This window comes from Mytilus californianus, unplaced genomic scaffold (genome assembly GCF_021869535.1).
Source record: "Mytilus californianus isolate M0D057914Y unplaced genomic scaffold, xbMytCali1.0.p SCAF_1, whole genome shotgun sequence".
NCBI classification, from domain to species: Eukaryota; Metazoa; Mollusca; class Bivalvia; order Mytilida; family Mytilidae; genus Mytilus; species Mytilus californianus.
Window position 1 is genome coordinate 88,104,163 of NW_026262581.1, and position 25,177 is coordinate 88,129,339.

Sequence of the window (25,177 nt, forward strand, 5' to 3'; positions counted from 1 at the left end):
CAATTCAACTTTGCTCTGGCATGTTATTTGTTTTTCATGTACATCCAGTTAACTTTATTTTCATTATGTTTTTTCAACAAATGGTATCCATATCTTACATAGTAGCTATATTTGCTCAAATAAGTGACTATTGATATTGTCTGAAAATTCTAGTTTAATCATTTCATTGCGGTCTTTTAGATACACTTGTTAGTTAAAAACGCTGAACAAAGTTTTCAATTAGATACGACAATTTCAAAGACTTCAATAAAATTTTTAATCAACAACTGTTGTTGAATTTATCAATACCTTTACTTTTTTACGTATTTGTTTTTAATTTTTAAGGAAAACTCAGAACTTTCTTAAACCTCTAATCTTCCGTCTCAAGTTAAACTAGAATGATACGTCAGAAACTGAAATAAGACAAAACACTGACCAGGTTGTAATATCATTTCATTGAAATACAAACTGTATAATTGAGAGAAAAAAAATCAAATTCTGGAAAAAAGTTAAATCACAAAAATACTGAACTCCGAAGAAAATTCAAAACGGAAAGTCCCAAATCAAATGGCAAAATCAAAAGCACAAACACATCAAACGAATGGACAACAACTGTCATATTCCTGACCTGGAAAGTATTATTACATAAAGAGAAATGCTGCCACCTTTAGGCTTCACAATATTTATTTGAACCTTTCTGATGAGGAGCAATCAGTAGAAGCTTCATAGCTGAATAGTTGAAGCACTTCGTTCTTTAAAAGGTTTGACCCTCCACCTTTTTCACTGAGATAATACACTATGATTTGTTGCAGTGCATTAACATGTAGCAATAAAATTTTGAGATACTCACCGCAGCTGGGTAAAGATGAGCAATTCATTTTAGGTAAGCGGTAGAGGTAACCTTTGCTTCAATTTCTTTGCCAATATCATAAACTTGAATATATATGATGGCTCGTTTCGAAGTTGAGACATATGCACATATGTGGTTAAATTTTCGGGTTACGAAGTGAAAATCATTTTTTAAAATTTAGCACTGCCCGAAATGCCTTTTGTGATTCGGCTTATCGAGGTAAAAAAGATCCTTTTTTTTCAAACAATAAGTTCTTTTGAAAGTGTACTTCTTTGCATACATTAAATAACTCCATAGTTTTGACACCTTTATTGCATTTTCGTCTGTTCTCTACATCAGCACAATTGGTTAAGCTCAGTTACTTGTTAAAATTAAAACACGTCTAATATCACCGCACATATACTTTTTGTTAACGGAATACTTTCGAGTTCCTCAATTTGATGCGCAATAGGGATATTGACCCAGCTGTCTTGTGCTGTTTTTATTCTGTCTAAAATATAAATGCATTAAAACATTATCAAAAAAAAATATCTGAAACGATTTTTTTAAAAAGTAGGTCAACATTGTTTTAGAATCTTTAAGTGTTGTTCATGCAGTTAACTTTGTTTTCATTTTCATCAAGATTTTCAACAAATGTAATTGGTACGATAGAACTATATTTCCCCACACATTATAATTTCTTCAATTAGTTTTATGTCAAGTTTTAATAGTTTCTGGCATCCAGTGCGAACAAAACTTTTGGCAAAAGCGTATAATAATTTCCGTTCAAATTGATAAGGTTGACGATTTTCGAGACGTATTCAACAAACCTTTTTTTCTTTTAAAACAAGACTAAAAAGATTTCCAATGATTTGTAGTTTAAATTCCGTGAACGTTTTTTTTATACAAAGTATTGGGTTTTATTGTATCCAAAGTTTTATCTGAATTAAGTTTCTTTGAATAACACAGACAATGTGTTTGGAGATAAATACCATAATTGTAATCTTCCGTTTTTGTTACTTTCTCTTTTGTTTTAAATATTAATTGAAGAAAACGGCAAAAGAAAATGCAATATATCAAAGGTATTTTCAATATGTGACACGATTGTCTTCAGCCTTTACAAACATGTAAATCCACAACTCACAATACCGTTATTTGTGTTCATATAGTTTAACAATAAATGGCTTATAACTTCTTGTCAACATTGTTGCGGATGGTCAATTGGAAATACCGGTTGATATTAGCGCTAAACCAATTTGCGTTCAGATTTGATCAATATTTCGACAATTTCATAGACAGTCCGCATATTTCAAACCAAAAACTCATCTACAATTCAACTTTGCTCTGGCATGTTATTTGTTTTTCATGTACATCCAGTTAACTTTATTTTCATTATGTTTTTTCAACAAATGGTATCCATATCTTACATAGTAGCTATATTTGCTCAAATAAGTGACTATTGATATTGTCTGAAAATTCTAGTTTAATCATTTCATTGCGGTCTTTTAGATACACTTGTTAGTTAAAAACGCTGAACAAAGTTTTCAATTAGATACGACAATTTCAAAGACTTCAATAAAATTTTTAATCAACAACTGTTGTTGAATTTATCAATACCTTTACTTTTTTACGTATTTGTTTTTAATTTTTAAGGAAAACTCAGAACTTTCTTAAACCTCTAATCTTACGTCTCAAGTTAAACTAGAATGATACGTCAGAAACTGAAATAAGACAAAACACTGACCAGGTTGTAATATCATTTCATTGAAATACAAACTGTATAATTGAGAGAAAAAAAATCAAATTCTGGAAAAAAGTTAAATCACAAAAATACTGAACTCCGAAGAAAATTCAAAACGGAAAGTCCCAAATCAAATGGCAAAATCAAAAGCACAAACACATCAAACGAATGGACAACAACTGTCATATTCCTGACCTGGAAAGTATTATTACATAAAGAGAAATGCTGCCACCTTTACGCTTCACAATATTTATTTGAACCTTTCTGATGAGGAGCAATCAGTAGAAGCTTCATAGCTGAATAGTTGAAGCACTTCGTTCTTTAAAAGGTTTGACCCTCCACCTTTTTCACTGAGATAATACACTATGATTTGTTGCAGTGCATTAACATGTAGCAATAAAATTTTGAGATACTCACCGCAGCTGTGTAAAGATGAGCTATTCATTTTAGGTAAGCGGTAGAGGTAACCTTTACTTCAATTTCTTTGCCAATATCATAAACTTGAATATGTATGATGGCTCGTTTTGAAATTGAGACATATGCACATATGTGGTTAAATTTTCGGGGTACGAAGTGAAAATCATTTTTTTATAATTTAGCACTGCCCGAAATGCCTTTTGTGATTCGGCTTATCGAGGTAAAAAAGATCCTTTTTTTCAAACAATAAGTTCTTTTGAAAATGTACTTCTTTGCACATATTAAATAACTCCATAGTTTTGACACCTTTATTGCATTTTCGTCTGTTCTCTACATCAGCACAATTGGTTAAGCTCAGTTACTTGTTAAAATTAAAACACGTCTAATATCACCGCACATATACTTTTTGTTAACGGACTACTTTCGAGTTCCTCAATTTGAGGCGCATTAGGGATATTGACCCAGCTGTCTTGTGCTGTTTTTATTCTGTCTAAAATATAAATTCATAAAAACATTATAAGAAAAAAAATATCTGAAACGATTTTTTTAAAACGTAGGTCAAACATTGTTTTAGAATCTTTAAGTGTTGTTCATGCAGTTAACTTTGTTTTCATTTTTATCAAGATTTTCAACAAATGTAATTGGTACGATATAACTATATTTCCCAAAACATTATAATTTCTTCAATTAGTTGTATGTCAACTTTTAATAGTTTCTGGCATCCAGTGCGAACAAAACTTTTGGCAAAAGCGTATAATAATTTCCGTTCAAATTGATAAGGTTGACGATTTTCGAGACGTATTCAACAAACCTTTTTTTCTTTTAAAACAAGACTAAAAAGATTTCCAATGATTTGTAGTTTAAATTCCGTGAACGTTTTTTTTGATACAAAGTATTGGGTTTTATTGTATCCAAAGTTTTATCTGAATTAAGTTTCTTTGAATAACACAGACAATGTGTTTGGAGATAAATACCATAATTGTAATCTTCCGTTTTTGTTTCTTTCTCTTTTGTGTTAAATATTAATTGAAGAAAACGGCAAAAGAAAACGCAATATATCAAAGGTATTTTCAATATGTGACACGATTGTCTTCAGCCTTTACAAACATGTTAATCCACAACTCACAATACCGTTATTTGTGTTCATATAGTTTAACAATAAATGGCTTGTAACTTCTTGTAAACATTGTTGCGGATGGTCAATTGGAAATACCGGTTGATATTAGCGCTAAACCAATTTGCGTTCAGATTTAATCAAACCAAAAACTCATCTACAATTCAACTTTGCTCTGGCATGTTATTTGTTTTTCATGTACATCCAGTTAACTTTATTTTCATTATGTTTTTTCAACAAATAGTATCCATATCTTACATAGTAGCTATATTTTCTCAAATAAGTGACTATTGATATTGTCTGAAAATTCTAGTTTAATCATTTCTTGGCGGTCTTTTAGATACACTTGTTAGTTAAAAACGCTGAACAAAGTTTTCAATTAGATACGACAATTTCAAAGACTTCAATAAAATTTTTAATCAGCAACTGTTGTTAATTTATCAATACCTTTACTTTTTTACGTAATTGTTTTTAATTTTTAAGGAAAATTCAGAACTTTCTTAAATCTCTAATCCTCCGTCTCAAGTTAACCTAGAATGATACGTCAGAAACTGAAATAAGACAAAACACTGACCAGGTTGTTATATCATTTCATTTAAATACAAACTGTATAATTGAGAGAAAAAAAATCAAATTCTGGAAAAAAGTTAAATCACAAAAATACTGAACTCCGAGGAAAATTCAAAACGGAAAGTCCCTAATCAAATGGCAAAATCAAAAGCACAAACACATCAAAGGAATGGACAACAACTGTCATATTCCTGACTTGGAAAGTATTATTACATAAAGTGAAATGCTGCCACCTTTAGGCTTCACAATATTTATTTGAACCTTTCTGATGAAGAGCAATCAGTAGAAGCTTCATAGCTGAATAGTTGAAGCACTTCGTTCTTTAAAAGGTTTGACCCTCCACCTTTTTCACTGAGATAATACACTATGATTTGTTGCAGTGCATTAACATGTAGCAATAAAATTTTGAGATACTCACCGCAGCTGGGTAAAGATGAGCTATTCATTTTAGGTAAGCGGTAGAGGTAACCTTTACTTCAATTTCTTTGCCAATATCATAAACCTGAATATGTATGATGGCTCGTTTCGAAGTTGAGACATATGCACATATGTGGTTAAATTTTCGGGGTACGAAGTGAAAATCATTTTTTTATAATTTAGCACTGCCCGAAATGCCTTTTGTGATTCGGCTTATCGAGGTAAAAAAGATCCTTTTTTTCAAACAATAAGTTCTTTTGAAAATGTACTTCTTTGCATACATTAAATAACTCCATAGTTTTGACACCTTTATTGCATTTTCGTCTGTTCTCTACATCAGCACAATTGGTTAAGCTCAGTTACTTGTTAAAATTAAAACACGTCTAATATCACCGCACATATACTTTTGGTTAACGGACTACTTTCGCGTTCCTCAATTTGAGGAGCATTTGGGATACTGACCCATCTGTGATGTGCTGTTTTTATTCTCTCTAAAATATAAATGCACAAAAACATTATAAGAAAAAAAATATCTTAAACGATTTGTTTCAAAACATTGGTCAAACATTGTTTTAGAATGTTTAGTATTGTTCATGCACTTAACTTTGTTTTCATTGTCATCAAGATTGTCAACAAATTTTATTGGTACAATAGAGCTATATTTCCCCAAACATTATGATTTCTTCAATTAGTTGTATGTCAAGTTTTAATAGCATCCAGTGCGAGCAAAACTTTTGGCAAAAGCGTTCAATAATTTCCGTTCAAATTGAGACGTTCTTAAAAATCCCTTTTTTAAGAAAACAAGACTAAAACGATTAACGGTTATTTGTAGTTTAAATTGCATGAACGGTGCTTTTTAATACAGGCTTATATATTCAAAGTTTTATTAGAAATAAGCTTCTTTTATAACAGAGAAATGAAAGCGTTTGGAGATAAACACCATAATTGTGATGTTCCGTTTTCTTTTCTTGTCCGTTAAATATAAATGAAAAGGGCAAAACAAATTTTTGTTTTCATTATAATTTTCAACAAATGTTATCCATAACGTACATGACAGCTATATTTGCTCAAATAAAAGTCTATTGAAATTGTCTGAAACTTCAACTTTTCTGGCGGTCTTTTAGATACATTTGTTTGTTTGAAATGCTGAACAATTTTTAATTAGAAAAGATCAGTTCGTAGACTTCCATCACATTTGATATCAACAACGGATGTTGAATTAATTATTACTTTTACGTTTTGATGTATTTTTTTTTTTCTTTTTAAGTGAAATTCAAACACATTTTATCTTAAATTGTGATCTTTAAATAACATAGCCAACGAAGCTGTGATTTGCTGATTTTATTCTCTGTACAATATAAATGCATAAAAACGTCAAAACGGAAAGTTCTTTATCAAATGGCAAAATCAAAATCTCAAACACATAAAAAGACTGGAAAACAACTGTAATATTCCTGACTTGGAATAGGCATTTTCATATATAGTAAACGGTGTATTAAACCTGGTTGTATAGCTTAATAAAGCTCTCACTTGTATGACAGTCGCACAGAATTCCATTATATTGACAACAACGTGTGAGCAAAACAAACAGCCGTACGGTGACCTATAAATATATAGTTGTTAATTTCTGTGTCATTTGGTCTCTTGTGGAAATTTGTATCATTGGCAATCATACCACATCTTCTTTTTTATATATAATAGTTTAAAATGTCAAAACTTGCGATACAGCAGTCAACATTGTGTTACAAACTTAATCATTACAAAAACAAACAACTATGTCAACAAAGAAAAACTGAAAGGCATATAGACAGTCTATAGACAAAGCACATAAGCAAAAATGAAAGACAAGAATACAAAAAATATCCATAGCACAATAACATAATGGAGGGATATATACAAACCAAACCTCGCCAAAAGGATATTACCAAAAACGAATTAAATAGTGAAGGTTAAAAATATCCAAAGACAAATATAAAGAACATTATAACACGTAATTAAGATGATAAAAAAACATCAGTACCTAGAATCTATGCTTCGTGTATTATTTGTGAAGTTGATACGGAATATTTGTCATCAAGGTCTTGGTACCTTTCGATGAACCTCTTTAGAAAAAGGACGAGACGTTTTTTGACATAACCAAGGTTCATCAACTTTCTGCTCAGACACTGGTGACGTTTGAGTCTGAAGTCTGAGTAGCAGCTGCAAGCTCTTGAATACAGAATGACTTGGGAAATGTATATCCCATATGAAGGTGAAGTTTATATATTGCTGCTAAGGTGGTGGAAATTTATAATTTCAAAATTCTAATCATTTCGTTTGTTATTGGTTCTGGTACTGAGATGACTGCTTATGTCAAATTCGAGGTATAAGTCTAAAAATGAGGCAGAGGAAGCCGTGTCTATTATTGTTTCTTTAATGTCTAGTTCTGGAGAATATATTAATTGAACCCAATCAGAAAAGTTTGGATTGTTTATGGAAAGAACATCATCAATATATCTGAAATCAAAAAAAATAAATGATCTTAGATACTTAGATATAGCTATGTTTGTTAGAATATTTTACTATTTTTTGTTTGAAACTTTTTATATTTTCTGACGGTCGTTTGGAAATTCCTGTTAGCGAAAAACACATGAACAATTATCGTTTAAATCTGGTAAATAATTTTTAGGAGATTCTCTATACTTTTCTTCATGTAAGATCAACAACCGACTTTGAATTCATAAATAGTTTTTTGTTTTATTGGTTTTTCTTCTTTTACATTCATAAAAATACATACAGTTACTTGTCGTTCGATTTGAATATACCATGTTTTCAAACGCAAGCTATTATATTTAATTCTGCCCTACATTTTATCTTATTGTGATATCTTTACATAACATAACCTGTTGGCTTTAGAATGTTTTGTTCAGATTTCGTCAGGAATTTTAATGATTTCCAAGACTGTACTCGAATATCAGATCATGTACTAAAAAATATTACTATAAAGATTAACAATTATTTGTGGTTTTAATTTGATAAACGGCGTTTTATTTAAATACAGGCTTGTATATTTCTTTCACATCCAAACTTTCATCTTAATCTGGTATCTTTAAATACATAGCCAGAGCCTTTGGATATACTGACCATATTGTGATTTTCAGATTTTTTTCAATAAATTTTCTGAAATCTCGCTGAAGGTCAATTGGCAATACCGATTGTAAAGCTTGGATTAAAACAATTATTGCTTTGGCATGTTGTTTGTTATTCAGGTTCATGCAGTTAATTTTATTTTGATTTCCATTAAGACTATCAACACATGTAAATAAACTCATCATAGATACCAGGATAAAAAAAATTGTATGCCAGATCCGCGTTTCGTTAACAAAAAAGTGGTGCTCGGATCAAAAAAGTTAAAAAGCCAAATAATGTACGAAGTTGAAGAGTATTGAGGACCCAAATTCCAAAAGGTTTTATGAAATTCAGCTAAGGTAATCTATTTCTTGTGTAGAAAATCCTTAGTATTCCGAAAATTCAAGGTTTTATAATCCATTACTTAATTGCAGCTATATTCACTCAAATTTTTTACCTTTTAATTTCTGAACCTTTAAGTTTAATTATTTCTGACTGTTCTAAACACACCTGCTTTTAAATACGCTGATCAATTATCGTTAAGATTTGGCCAATAATTTCTATAATTTCCTATACTCTGCACGACTTTAGGATCAACAACTGATATTGAATTAATCATTACTTTAATGTGTTAATTGTTTTCTACGTAACCATTCAAAAGAGACAAACAACTACTTGTCGTTTTCGTAGCAAATATTATGTGTATTCAATGCACGCTAGTATACTGTAAACCAACTAATTTTCGCGACCGATTTATTTTTCCGACATTCGCGATTAGAAAAATAACGCGAATATAAATCGTCGCGAAGATGTAATCCTTGGATCTTACCTTATTATCACTACATCAAGTAAGCTAGAAAGGGCGAAACGCGAAATAAAGTATATGCGAAAATAAGTTGGTTTACAGAATCTGTTTCTACTCAACACTTAATCATAGTTTGTTATCTTTTAATATAAAGCCAGTACATTTGCAAATAACAATTATGTCTGTAATTTTCGAGTTATATTCTCTGATAAAAAAAATATAATAAATCCGGCATAAGAAAATAATATATTTGAAACAAATTTTCAAAATGTGATACAATTTCTTTAAACTTTTAAAACATTTTAATTGACAACTCATAAAGCTATTATCTTTGCTTAAGTGGTATTTCAATTAATTGTTTTAACCTTTTGAGTGCATTTTGTCTGACGGTCAATTATAAGTACCGCTTGGTATAAGCGCTAAACCCATTTCGTTCAGATTTGAATATTTTCGACTAATTTGTAGTCATTTCTTCTATTTTAAACCACAAACTGGTATAACATTTAAGGCTGTAGGCTCAAAATTGTACTCTCGTTTAATTTTTCTTATATTGACACCATTGAAAGGGTAAGGATCCATGCATCATCTGACAATGTGGTGCTGAAAGTCACAGTTTTGGAGTATCATTAAAAACGGTCGAACACACTAGTAGGTACATATTATTGTGTGTTTTTGCACATGTTCTCATTCGGAACATCGATTACTGTTGAAATGCGTAATAGAAACATATTTTAAAGTGAATCGGAAATTTTATGGTAATGTTTGTAGCCTTGCTGTAATTCAATGGTTTAAAGCTAGTGAATACGTAGACAATTCTGGTACCCTCTGATAATACATTCATATCAAATGGTTTCTGATTGATTGATTTTTACGAAATCATTAAACTATGGCATTTTTATAGCTTTAAATTAGTATGTTTTTATCTGACACTAATATATTCGTTATTTGTCAAGGAATAACTTCAAAATGTTTTAAAACAAATGTATTTGCCCATATCAACACTATCTGAATAATTGATGCTTTAGATACCGATCCGTTATTGCTTGATAGTAGTATACTCAGGACTCAAATACAATAATTACACGGTAGATATAGTGTTCGGCGGAGATCGCGTTTTTTCGAGTGAATCGTTCTACTTTTTTCGAGTGTAGATCAGGTTTTTTCGAGTGATATTAGATGCGGTCAGATCAATTTACTGCTATTTTGCGTATATAATAGTTTTATTCATGACTATTCATCTTATTCTGTATAGTAAACATGTTTTGAGCACAAACGACACACAATGTCCTTGTAGTTCACTAATAATTCAGTATTTTACATTGTCCCTGTTTTTTCGAGAGCAACATGTGGTTTTTAAAAAAATGGTCGTGTTTTTCAAAGAAAATGTGAATAAGAAAGAAGGCATTCTTGGCCTTAAAAGCTAACTTTTTCTATTTTGTAATTGTAATTTAGCGAAGGGCAATATTATATATTCCTATTAAGTAACAAACCATATTACAGTGTTCATCAAATTTAACCCTTTTCAATTTAATGATTATTCTCTGTTCTGAAAACAATTAACCATAACCTTGCAATATTAAGATATATTAGAAATTACTGATTCTTTGTAAAACTGTCTTTCGAACCGAGAACAGGTGACTCATAATCTTTTCAATATCATTTCATGCTACAATATTTTTTTGCAGTAAATAATAGTTTATGATTTATATTTAACCCATTTCTCTGACGTCAGTCTATTGTTCTGACTGTAGATTATTTTTCAAGAATCCACTGACCACAGTATTAACTTAAGAGAATTTATATTATAACTTTAAACTTTTAACTTACGATCTTTTATCCTCTTAAAAACGAGTGGCATGTGTAGGATTCGAACCCGCGCGTATTTTCTTCATAATCAACAGTCTTCAGTCTATCCATGATACCACTAGACCACGATGGCTGACATCAATCATTATGTGAATAGTACACTTAAAGCGCTTAATTGTCAATGTTTCTCATTCAACTGTATTTCTGTCTAATTGATAATTCGTTTTTGTAATCTAATGAAATATATATCTTGGTTTTTTCATGTTTATTGAATTTGTTTTATTTTGGGTGTTATTTTGTTTAAAGAAATGGGTTAAAACTACTTCGTTGACAGTAAAAACAGAAACAAAATCATCGCCATTATATGAAAATGAAATATATAATACTTCTACATGTTCTAGGATTAAAACAATATTTTGGTCCAGAAAAAAATTACAATTAAAAATTTCATTCCGGATACAAGATTCGAACTTTGCACTGTTAATATCAACGTTATGACATTCGTTACCAACGACTAGACGATCACGGCTATGAACAGCTTGATGACAAGTTTGTGAAATCAACATAATTATTCATTGTACATCCGTAGCAAGAGCAATTCTGATGGGGATTCAGAATGCGTTCCACAGATAAAACTAGTTTATTGACCGGTGAACGATATATGCCAAATGTAATAACGTTAAAATAATCTTAACTTAATGAAACAGAAACAGTTTAAACAAATAAAAAAAATATATAATTCTTCAATTTAAAACGTAAGCACATAATTTTAATACTTTTGGAAAGCAACATGAATTTGAGCATTATGAAATGGCAGATTTAAGGCATCTACGCTAATAATATTCATTTGACCAAGAACGGCTTGTCGGTATTAAATCTTCAACATACCAAACATGTTGCTAAATATTATATATATAAATTTTGAAGGTTTAAAATTTTGGTAATTGAAATTTTTAACTTTTCAAAACAAGATAAATAAATACTGTATATTAATATATGTCTTTTTGAATAAATTAAATATCCCAAAATCTATTCAATTTAAATAATTTGTTATGATTAAACATTAAATGAAACATGTATATACAAAAATTAAATCTGGTCTTAAAAAGGGGAGCTAACACCTCATTTAAGTTATCTTAAACTTAAGTTAACTTGTCAAATATCTAAATATAGATGCGAACCGTGTTGACATAATCATTTCTAGCTATTAAAGAATAAAAAAGACAAAATGCGAAACTATTTTTATGAAATATCGTTGATTCATTGTCAAAACTGAAAGCAGACAGTCGTTTTACTAGAAATGGGTTAAGCTAGAGAATTGATAAGAAGTAGTGGATTCGGAAACGATAATCAACTTGCGACTAAAGTCGCTCGTTGATTATCGTTTACGAATCCACTACTTCTTATCAATTCTCTACTACATATTACAGTGGCAAAACCTGGAGTTTTAAAAATAGGGATAAGAAAACAAAGGGACAGAAGTTATAAATTCAGTAAAATGCAATATACCATAAATATTCTACTAAGAGAGGTCTGGGACCTGCCAAGCCACCCCCTCTTTTCCAAATCACTTAATCCGCTCCTGTACTATTTCCGATTGACAATAAATTTTGAATTGAATGAAATATATAATAAACAATGAATTAAATAATCTATAAAGGCAACAGTAGTATACCGGTGTTCAAAATTTAATTAAGTTTAATATAATCCTTTTGAAATAATAATAAGAAAAATGTGAATACAATAGCGTACACCTCATGTATTTAATTCATGTCTTTCGCAGAGTTCCGCAGATATACATTGGTAATTTTAATGGCTAGATAGAGATCCGTATTTTTCATTTTTTAAAGCACTGCTAACGGATAGAAAGGAAGCTCTCGTGGTGTTTTATTGCTGTGTGACCAAGTATAAAATTCGCTTGATCATACTCCTCATCACAGTAGTAGCATTTGAAAATTATTCTTGTTTTCCATTCATAGAACGTTTAAACAAATTATCATCAAGGCAAATAGTAAATGAAATATTTAGGATGTATTTTCTGTTAACAAAATACACATACCCACTGAACACACGCAATGTAGGTACGTCTCAATCAAACATTGTACTGCTTGATACTTTAGTCTGGAAAAAAACATGATTTATTTATTTGTTGTAACAGGCATTGAACTAGCTTTCAGTGACCGCGAGTACTCTTATATCGATGCGTTGTATCTATTGTTTTTATGTAAGTTGGTTTGTTTGTGTTTCTTGCAGATGTATTTAGTAAAGCCATTTGTAACTGAGTTTTACAGTTTGTTCTATTTTTGTGCTGTAACACCACTGTCCAAAGTTAGGTGAGGGTTGAGGGCTTACAAACATGTTTAACCCCGCCACAATCTTTATATGCCTGTCCCATGACAGTCTAGAACCTGTAATTCAGTGGTTGTCGTTGGTTCACGGTGACCTATATCTACTTTTATCTTCGTCATTTGAACTCTTGTAGATATTTGTCTCATTGGCATTCATACCACATCTCCTTTTCTTTATATATATATGTTTGTACTCACATTGATATTGTTTACAACACGAATATTTACTGTATGATGTCCATATTTGGTTAAATCGACATCGATATACGTATGTTTGGATCGATACAACATGTGTACCTGTGCGTTGACTTGTTAGATAGTTCCACCATATTTACATGGGCTTGGACATGTTTGATCTATCTAAATATGCCAATACCGGTGTCTATACAATTTATAAGATGTGGCAAACAATAATATATACAAATATTCGATGCTTTTTAAGAATGTACGTGTTACGTGTACTACAGTATTATCAAACTGGTTAAATGCATTGGTTTCGTGCTTTGAAAAGTACTTTATTTGAACCTTTTTATTGTGTTTTAAACTAATCGCACTGACATATGACATTTTAAGCCATTGTAATTTTGTTTAATCACGCGATCAAAACCTGGACCGTACTCGAAAAAACACAGACATATAAAATTAAATCTATACTAAAAAATGTCGTTCTCAATGCTCAAAGAAATTTTGTAAAGTGTCTGTATATGAAAGGATATATAGATTCCAAGTATACATTTACTTTGATATTTGCATTGGTACTTGTATAAAATAGCTTTATTCTATATTTTGGAATAAAAGCATCGTAAAGAATATTATGTTAAAACATCTATTTCACGTCTTACAAAAAAAAAGAAGTCTGTTTGTTTACATTTTTGATCATATTCACTCGAAAAAAAGTGGTCACACTCGAAAAAACTCAATCAAATTACTCGAAAAAATACGATCACAGCCGGACACTATACGTACTGTGAATTATAAAAGTAGCATTCATAGTTTCTACGTACAGGTCATCTTTAGCTCGTGAGGATTCTGACTGTTACTCTAGTTATAGGCTTTATTCAGTAGGAGGGGTGATTATTTAAACCTTACTGTCGATGATTTAGCATTTAGATCTAACTGTTTGCCAAATGAATAATTATCAGCACATGCTTTTCCGAAGATTGAACAGTTCAACGGATAACGATCATTATTGGTTTGCAAAAGCATACCCTTTACGAATGTTTAGGCAAGCTCAAGACATATTGTCACACAAGGACTAAAAATGCGGTTGTCAGCTACTCATGCAGTATTACTTTTGAAATATGCAATAACATTCGTTTACTATCGTTTCAGATAGAATTATGTTTAGTGTTTCTTATCTTTAGTTTGTATTTCACGTTTTTATTTTGATGATGGAGATTTTGTTCTTTTTGTTTTTGTTTTTACTATTTCACAGTTGAAAAAAAATGAAAACAATACGTTATAAATTTCATGCGTCCGAAGCGTTTTTCTGGATTTACCTTCATCAGGTACGCTCAACAATGAGCATTCACATGTTTTAGTCATACTTGCACCTCATTTTGGCAATATCATTATCTGATTTTGGCACTATCACTATCTCGGAATAATTTTGGGGACACTCAATGCGTTACAAGGGCGGCATGCGTAACTCATTTCGTTTGGGCAATGCAATGATGGATTTCACCTATTCTTTACTCGTCACAAAATTATTCTCAGGCAGCCCTGAATAAAACGGATAACTAAGCAGTCCTCTTGTCGGCTGAAAGAATCATTTGTTTATCCAGTTAAAAGATCTTTTGGATCAATTTTTAGTGTGTAAATGGTTTTTTTTACTCGAACTTACCCATCTCAGGTTGCAAAATGAGTCCTTGTAAGCATAAGCTAAGCCAGCGCTCAACATGCCATCAATAAATAAATAAATAAATAATATATGATAAATTGAAGAGTAGGTACACTTGCGTTACTTCTTGTCTTACATGAATTAGGCCAGCGCTCAACATGTCACCAATAGAAAGAGAAGTATTTCGAAGTAACACATTGTCCCTCGTTATGCTTCGAGTTCTTTTCAATGATCTCGTTCTGACACGCTCGCTTTGCAATCAATTCTGTCAGGCTCGCTTTGCTATTCGATTTTGACATGCTCGGTTTGCTATTCAACTCATCATTTGAAGATATAAATGTTTCTATTGACGTGTGTGCTAAAGTTACTCGTAACTGTTCTTAAAAAAATACGGACGAAGTTATTTGTGGTTATAGAGGCACTGCTTTGAAATTCATTTCAATCATATACCTATATGGTATTACTGTCTTTATGAACGACAAGTCATGCTTTTGAAGATACCAGGATGATGCCAAGTTTCAATGAAATGTGGTTCTGACATAGAATAATGACCTGTGTAAAGTCATTATTTTCCTTGATTTAAATGCAAACAACAGTTTACTAAATCATTCAATACATTTGATAGTTATCGTGTGTTGTCAATTGGGGTTTTACTTTTCAATTTGCCATCTTTGATACGTTTAATGCAGAAACAATCGTTTCCTCCGTTTGTTAGAATGGAATACCAGAAAACGTGGTTAACGCATATTAGAAATTTCGAAACAAATATGTTTTGTTAATTTATCTCTACAATAAAGGGACATTGTGTGAGACATTTTTAATAATACAAAACTTTTTATAACACCTTTAAAACAAGCTAAATTGTATCAAATTTCATGTGTAGGAATTTTTAAAATCAAAAGTATACAATAAATGAGAACATAACGTTATTAATTTCAGGCGTCCGAAGCGCTTTTCTCGATTTACCTTCATCAGGAACGCTCCAAGCCAAATATTTGAAAACCGAGGATGTAAAAGGACCGAAACAGTTGAAGAGCTATATAACCAAAAAGTACATAAAACAATAGCCAAATTCATAAATTTCATGCGTCCGAAGCGCTTTTCTGGATTTACCTTCATCAGGAACGCTCAAAGCCAAATACAATCTTGTTGTTTCACACTGTATTGGAAATCGTACTTTTGTCCGTTTTTCGTGAAACATAACATTGCAATTTTGCCATTTCTTGATTTTTATCGTTTTCTCTCATTTGTTTTCTATAAAAGAACAGCCACATACCTCATAACTAGGGGGGAGGGGGTTATACTATTTTATCAATTAGTGAAGAAAATATGTATTGCCAGACAAAATAAGGTAAACAGTCATTCTAAATAGTTCGTTACAAATTATTGAAAAAATAATCCGCGTTAAAAATAGCAAGAAACAAGAGAGAAAAACATAATATCCCCCTTTTATGAAATTGATTAAATAAATTACTTGCTTATTTTTCAAACACAGTAACAAATCATTTGTTTTTTTCTTCGTGTAACAGTAATATTTTTTTGTAACTGGACAGTGATTTTATATTTTATATCTTTATTAATTAGTTAGTTTTATTTCCTATTCTAAATGAGCCGTACGGCGTATTTAAACCTAAACGCATTAGAAAAGAATATCCCACTTTAACGTGTTCGGTAAAATAGGAAACAATCCTACAAATCTTTGCAGAAACTAATAATTTTTGACGGTTTATAAGTCAGATAATGGAAATTTTCTTGTCGTATAACGGTCGGTCTTTCATTTGATCAATCCTGACACCCCTTCTTGTTATACGACAAGAAAATCTATAACATTCATTAAAAAACAAAGAATATACCTCTTAACATACTTTTTAGAATAAAACCTTTTAAATCAAAGGATTTCAATCTCTGCTATAACAAATATACACATATATGCATACGCTGTACGGTCTTCTGGTTACTTTACGACAGGTAACACATTTACGGAGAACTATTTTAATTTGTTGACGTATTCTCGGTATCCAATAATTTTGAAAATATCTGTGATTGTGGCTAATTTTCAAGAATGCTTCAAATTCTGATGTACATCCGATATCATTCATTCTGTAAAACGATGATTAATTGGTAACTAGCAGTAATTCAGAACTTTTTAAACCTCTAATCTTCCGTCTCATGTTAAACTGGAATGACACGTCAAAAACTAAATTAAGACAGAACATTGACCAGGTTGTTATATCATTTCATTTAAATACAAACTATATAATTGAGAAACAAAAAATCAAATTCTTCAAAGTATTATCACAACAAAGAAAGATGCTTCCCTCTTTTGGCTTCACAACATTCATTTGAACCTTTTTGATGAAGAGCAATCAGTTGAAGCTTCATAGCTGATAGTTAAGGCCCTGTGTTTTTTAAAAGGTTTGGCCTTCCACCTTTTTCACTGAGAAAAGACACTATGATTTGTTGCAGTGCATTACAATGTAGCAATAACATTTTGAGATACTCACCTTAGCTGCGTAACGATTAGCAATTCATTTCAAGTAGGCGGTAGAGGTAGCCTTTTCCTCCATTCCTCTGCCCATATCGTAAACTTGTATAAATACGATGGCTCGTTTCGAAGATGAGACATTTGCACATATGTGGTTAAATTTTCGGGATACGAAGTGAGATTCGTTTTTCCATAATTGAGCACTGCCCGAAATGCCTTTTGTGATGTGGCTTCTCGAGGTAAAAAAATCCTTTTTTTTACAGAATAAGTTCTTTGAGAATTTAGTTCTTTGCACACATTTAATAACTCCATGGTTTTTACACCTTTATTCTATGGTCCTCTGCTCTCTACATCAGGACAAATGGGTTAGCTCAGTCACTTGTTGAAAATTGAAACATTTCCAATTTATATGCACTATACGTTTTGTTAACGCACTACCTTTGAGTTCCTAAATTTGAGGCGCATTTGGGATATTGAACCATGTTGAAATCAATAGTTCTGATTTTTTAAAGTATTTTGTATGATCTTTTTCTGTATAGCTTTCTGAAGAAATCTGTGTGTTTTTGTTCATTTCTGAAAGAAAATAAGGTTGTTTCAGCACTAGAATGCATTTACCCTAATATCGCTATATTTAATCATTCTGAATACAATGTGTAAGTATACTTGATTTCTTCCAGTATTCCTTAATAGGTCACAATATAGATGAAATATTTGATGATAACCTTCAATCACAATACATATACCTTGTTATAAGCATTTAATAAATATTTCTGGTGTCTAAAAGTGCATTTAAATTGAGAAGTGATGCAAAAATGTAGATTTTTTCCAAAAACCCTAAAAAATACTTTAAAATTGTTACCACTAGAAATCTGGTATTTCAACGTTAATAACCACTCTTATCTGCTGTGAACATCATTGTTATCATATAATTGAAAGCGCAATAAAGAGCAAATTTCTAAAAATTGTCACATTATACTACTTAAAATATATATTTTTTTAGATGTATTTCAGTGAAAACCCTTTATTAGTGAGAAATGCAGATTTGGTTTTTTCAGTAATCATTATGGCATCACACGTATTTTGATTGCATTAAATAACGACTAATTAGAAATATGCTAACAACAGTTTGCAGTGCTACATAACAAACAGTTGCCCAAGGGTTTAGCTTAAGATGTCGAGACGAAAAGATCAGTAATTAAGCATTTTTATCTAATGTCCAGATCATAGCAACAGTTTTCAAATCAGGATATTTTCAACATACTGACTTCAATTCTAGTTGCATAAATACCATAAATATACAATTAAGAGCTTGCTAGATAAAAATGCAATGTTTAACAGTAATTCAGAACTTTTTAAAACCTCTAATTGCCGTCTCATGATAAACTGGAATGATACGTCAGTAACTGAAATAAGACAAAACATTGATCAGTTTGTTATATCATTTCATTTATTGAATACAAACTATATAAATGAGAGAAAAAAAAATAAATTCTTCAAAGTATTATGCATTTTTTTTCATTTTATCTGTTTATTTGATTGTGTTAGTGACCAGCTGCTAATAAATGGTCAAATTATTGGTGTACAACACATGTATCAAATACTCGTATGAAGTGTGTTATTTCCCTTGCACTATCAGCTATTCATGTCAATTTTAATGATAATGGCATAAATTGTCTTTTGTTGTGTCATGTTGACTTGCAATTTAACAATATTAAATGTTTCCATAAAAAGTTAGTCCCTTCTTTAAGTCAATGACATGTGCATTTCATCGTCTCATGTAAACACCGATTTTGATTGTGTCTAAAAGAAGTGTTCCAGTTCCGTGCCAGGAATACATTTCTAAAGCAAAATTGTTGCTCATCTTTATAAATAATGTTTTATCAAAAACTGTGATACCTAGGTATTCATAAAAGACAACAAACCTTCATTTTTATAATTTGCTCTGGTGACGCAATCAATATTTAATCAGTCTGACAACTTCTAAAATAAAGTCCACAAATTGGGTACAGGTGCGCAATTCATTTCAGGTAGTCAGTAACGGTAGCCTTTTTTTCTCTATTTCTCTGCCCATATCGTAAACTTAGATATGTTTGATGGCTTGTTTCGAAGCTTGGACATTTTCACATATGCGGTTAAATTTTCAAGGTACGAAGTGAATTACTTTTTCAATAATTTAGCAGACACTGAAAAGCCTTTTGTGATGCGGCTTCTCGAGGTAAAGAAATCGCTTTTTTTCATACAATCAGTTCTTTAAAACATTTAGTTCTTTGTATACATTAAATAACTCTATAGTTTTGACAACTTTTTCATGGTCCTCTGCTCTCTAAGTCAGCATCAGCTCAGTCACTTGTTAAAAATTGAAACATGTCCAATATCACCGCACATATTCTTTTTGTTAACGGACAACTTTTAAGTTCCTCAATTTGAGGCGTATTAGGGATATTGACCCAGCTGTGATTTCCTGTTTTTATTCTCTCTAAAATATAAATGCATAAAAACATTATCAGAAAAAAAAACCCACCTTAAACGATTTTTGTTTCAAAACGTAGGTCAAACATTGTTTTAGAATGTTTAGAGTTATTCAGGCAGTTAACCTTGTTTTCATTTTCATCTATTTTAAGCAAATTTAATCTTGACGATAGAGCTATATATCCCCAGCCAAAAACGTTTAATAATTTCCGTTAAAATTAAAAAGGTCGAGGTTGATTTTTTTTTTTTTTTTTTTTTTTTTTGAGAAAACAAGACTCAAAAGATTAACAATGATTTATAGTTTAAATTGCGATAACGGTGCTTTTTTACAGGCTATTATGTATTCTTGTATCCAAAGTTTTATCTGAATTAAGTATCTTTAGATAACACAGACAATGCGTGTTGAGATAAACACCATAATTGTAATTTTCCGTTTTTTTCTTTTTCTTTTGTTTTAAAGATAAATTAATGAAAACGGCAAAAGAAAACACTATATATGACAGAAATTCTCGATATGCAAGAAGATTGTCTTCAGCCGTTTCAAACATGTAAATACGCAACTCACAATGCCGTTTTTTATGCTCAAATAGTTGAACAATAAATGGTTTGAAACTTCTTGTAAACATTTTTTTCGATGGTCAACATGAAATACCGGTTGTATTAGCGTTAAACTAATTTGCGTTCAGATTTGATCAATATTTCGACAATTTCTGAAACATTCCTAATATTTCAAACCAAAAACAATTTAACTTTGCTATATTATGTTATTTGTTTTTCAGGTACTTTCAGTTAACTTAATTTTATTATGTTTTTCAACAAATGTTATTCATAACTTACATAGTAGCTATATTTGCTCAAATAATTGACTATTGCTACTGTCTGTAAATTCAGGTTTATTTCTTTCTGGCGGTCTCTTGGAAACACCTATTAGTTAAAAACGCTGAACAATTTTCAATTAAATACAACAATGGCAAAGGCTAATTCAAAATTTAAAATCAACAACTGATGGTGAATTAATCATTACCTTAATTTTTTACGTATTTTTTTAATTTTTTTTAGTAAAATTTAAACACAAAAAAAAATACATGTTGTTCTTAATTGGAAGTATGTGTTTTCTAAATGCACGCTAGTTTAATTCAATTTCATCAACTATTTATTTTAATTTATTCTCTTTAAATAACAAAGACAGTACATTTGAATTACTCACCGTAGCTGTGATTTGCTCTCTTAGATATAGATGCATAAATAAAGGCAACGGTAGTATACCGCTGTTCGAAATTCATAAATCGATTGAGAAAAAAACAGATCCGGGTTACAAACTAAAACTGAGGGAAACACATCAAATATAAGAGGAGAACTACGACACAACAGAAACACAACATTAAAATGTAACACACACAGAAACGAACTATAATATAACAATGGTCATTTTCGTGACTTGGTACAGGACATTTTAAGAAAAAAATGGTGGGTTGAACCTGGTTTTGTGACTAGCCAAACCTACCGCTTTTATGGCAATGTTAAATATTACATTAAAATGATAACATTACATGACAGGACTACAATACAAATAAATGGGACAACATATAGGACTGAGAAACATACGAATAATAGCTAACAAAAGGTACCAGGTTTAAAATTTAATACGCAAGACGCGCGTTTCGTCCACACAAGACTAACCAGTGACGCTCAGATCAAAAAAGTTCGAAAGCCAAAACAAGTACAAAGTTGAAGAGCATTGAGGACCAAAAGTTCCAAAAAGTTGCGCCAAACACGGCTAAGGTTATATGTCTGGGATAAGTAAATCCTTAGTATTTAGAATAATTCATACTTTTGCAAACAGTAAATTTATAAAAATGACTATATAATAGATATACATGATAAGACCGAAGTGGTGACTAACTACAGAATAAAAACGGATACATAAAACAACATAAACCAGCACATAAAAATTCACAGCCGAGTTAGCCAAAGAGATCAGCGCAAAAAAAGTGAAGTCACATTTGAATTTCTGAAATTTCCCCAAAATAGGATAAAATTAGGATAGAATTCAAGATTTGGTTTATAATACTCATATAACATTTATTAATAACAATGAAAATTACTATACTAATTAATATAAAATGTTATAAAATAAAATTGTTATTACAACAAAAATTTATTTTAAACGATTTTTGTTCAAAACTTTAGTTGCACATTGCTTTAGGATGTTTAGTGTTATTCAGTCAGTTAACTTTGTGTTCATTTTCATCAAGATATTTAACTTACATAGCAGCTATATTTGCTCAATCAATTGACTATTGATATTGTCTGAAAATTCAAGTTTAATTATTTTCGAGTGGTTTTTTGGAAACACCTGTTAATAAAAAAAAAACGCTGAACTATTTTCAGTTAGATAAGACAATTTCGTAGATTTCCATCGAATTTTAAATCAGCAACTGATGTTGAATAAATCATTACTCTAACGTTTTTACGTTTTATTTGACTTTTTTTTGGAAATTCAAACACACACAAAAATTACTTGTCATTCTAAATTGAAAGTACGGTGTTTTACAAGACATTCCTCATATTTCAAACCAAAAACTGATCTACAATTGAACTTGCTCTGACATGTACATGATTTAAATTGTTCCTCACATACATCCAGTGAACTTTATTTTCATTTTCATTTTGTTTTTCAACAAATACTATCCATAACTTACGTATCAGCTATATTTACTCAAATAATTGACTATTGGTATTGTCTAAAAATTCAAGTTAAATTATTTGCTGGCGCTTATTTGTTTGAAACGCTGGACAATTTCAATTAGATAAGCCAATTTCGAAGACTTCCATCAAATGTTTAATCAACAACTAATGTTGAATTAATCATTACTTTGATTTTTACGTTTTATTGGATGTTTTAGTAAAATTCAAACTAAAAAAAAAAATTGCTTCTCGTTCTTAATTGAAAGTACGGCGTTTTCTTAATGCATGGTGCTATATTTATTTCTAACCAACACTTTATCTAAATTTGTTATCTTTAACTAACATAGCGGGTACATTTTAAGATACTCATCGTAGCTGGGTAAAGATGAGCAATTCATTTCAGGTAGGCGGTAGAGGTAGCCATTTCCTCCATTTATCTGCCCATATCGTAAACTTGGATATATGTGATGGATTGTTTCAAAGCTGAGATATTCGCACATATGTGGTTAAATTTTCGGGTTACAAAGTGCGATTTGTTTTCCATAATTTAGCACACCCCAAAAAGCCTTTTGCGATGCGGCTTCTCGAGATAGAAATCCCCTTTTTCACACAATACGTTCTTTGCAAATTTACTTCTTTTCATAATTTAATAACTCCATAGTTTATAAACCTTTATTCCATGTTCCTCTGCTCTCCAAATGAGTAAAATGGTTAACTGAATGGTTAAGTTCAGTCACTTATTAAAAAATTGAAACATGTCCAATATTACAGCACAGATATTTTTGTTAACGCACTACTTTTGAGTTCCTCAATTTGAAGCGCATTAGGGATATTGACCCAGCTGTGATTTGCTGTTCTTATTCTCTCTGAAATATAAATGCATCAATACATTATAAGAAAAAATAATATCTTAGACGATTTTTTCAAAACATAAGTCAAACATTGTTTGAGAATGTTTAGTATTAGTAAGGCAGATACCTTGTTTTCATTGTTATCAAAATTTTCAACAAATTTAATTTGTACGATAAAGTTATATTTCCCCCAAACATTAGGCTGTCTTCAATTGATTGTATGTCAAGTTTTAATAGTTTTTGGCAGTCAGAGCGAAAAAAACTTTTGGTAAAAGCGTTTATTAATTATTTTTAAAATTAAGAAGGTCGAAGATTTTCGAGACGGTCTTCGAAATCCTTTTTTAAGAAAACAAAACAATGATTTGTAGTTTAAATTGCGTGAACGGTGAATTTTTTTTAAATACAGGCTAACATATTTTATTTTATTCAAAGTTTTATAGGAACTAATTATCTTTCAATAACAGAGTTAATGCATTTGGAGATAAACACCATATTTGTGATTTTCCATTTTTTTCTTTTTCTTTTAAGTTCAATATGAATGAAAACGGCAAATGATAACACAATATATGAGAGAACTTTTCAATATGCGAGACAATTGTCTTCAGCCTTTTTAAGAATGTTAATCTACGTCTCATAATGCCGTTATTTATGCTAAAATAGATTTCAATAAAAGGTCTGAAACTTCTTGTAAACATATTTTCTGACAATCAATTTGATATACCGGTTGTTTTTAGCGCCAAATCAATTTGCGTTCAGATTTGATCAATATTTTGACATTTTCTGAGACATTCCTCAGATTTCAAACCAAAGACTTATCTACAATTCAACTGTGCTCTGGCATGATATTTGTTTTTCGGGTACATGCAGTTTAACTTTATTTCTATTTTATTATGATTTTCAACAAATGCTATCCCTAACATACATGGCAGCTTTATTTGCTCAAGTAATTGACTATTGAAATTGTCTGAAACGTCTAGTTTAATTATTTTCTGGCGGTCTTTTGGAAACACCTGTTTGTTAGAAATGCTGAACAATTTTCAATTAGAAAAGATAATTTCGTAGACTTCCATTAAATGTGAAATCAACAATTCCATTAATTTGACAACAATGTGTGAACAAAACTAACAGACACAATAGATAAAAAAGTCAAAAATGGGGGTACAGCAAACATCGTGTTACAATCTTAATCACTCCAAAAACAACCAACTGTGTCAACAAAGAAAACAAAATGGCATACAGACAAAGCACATAAGCAAAAATGAAAGCCAAGAATACAAAAAAAAAATAACCATAGCACAATACCACAATGACGAGATGTATAAATACCGAGCCTCGCCTAAGGGATATTATCAAAAATGGACTAAACAGTAAAGGTTGAAAATATACAAAGACAAACAAAAAGAACACTATAACTCGTAATTAAGATGACAAAAAAAATCAGTTTCTAAATCTATGCTTCAAGACCATCATATACTATTTGTGAAGTTGATACGGAATATTTATCAACAAGGTCTTGGTATTTTTCGATGAATTTTTTAGAAAATGGACATAACCCTGGTTCATCAACTTTCTGCTCAGACACTTGTGACGTTTTATAAAGTCTGAGTAGCAGCTGCAAGCTATTAAATACCGAATGAGTTGGGAAATGTATATCCAATATGCATGTGAAGTTTGTATATTGCTGCTACGGTGGAGGGAATTTATAATTTC

The 25,177-nt window shown here is 30.7% G+C and overlaps 1 long non-coding RNA gene across 23 annotated transcripts in view; it reads right to left on the bottom strand.

The window, feature by feature from the left end:
• The window catches only part of LOC127725777 (uncharacterized), a 136,482-nt gene that overhangs the window by 57,019 nt on the left and 54,286 nt on the right, over window positions 1-25,177 (bottom strand). For 22 of the 23 annotated variants that reach the window (XR_007993174.1, XR_007993182.1, XR_007993211.1 and 19 more), the window contains exons 4-9: window positions 17,479-23,482; window positions 12,846-12,907; window positions 7,088-7,563; window positions 5,069-5,558; window positions 2,967-3,456; window positions 830-1,319 (exon numbers count right to left, since the gene is read on the bottom strand). This is a non-coding gene — a long non-coding RNA (uncharacterized LOC127725777). The remainder of the gene's footprint in view (window positions 1-829; window positions 1,320-2,966; window positions 3,457-5,068; window positions 5,559-7,087; window positions 7,564-12,845; window positions 12,908-17,478; window positions 23,483-25,177) is intronic. The other variant, XR_007993155.1, reaches the window with a different exon arrangement.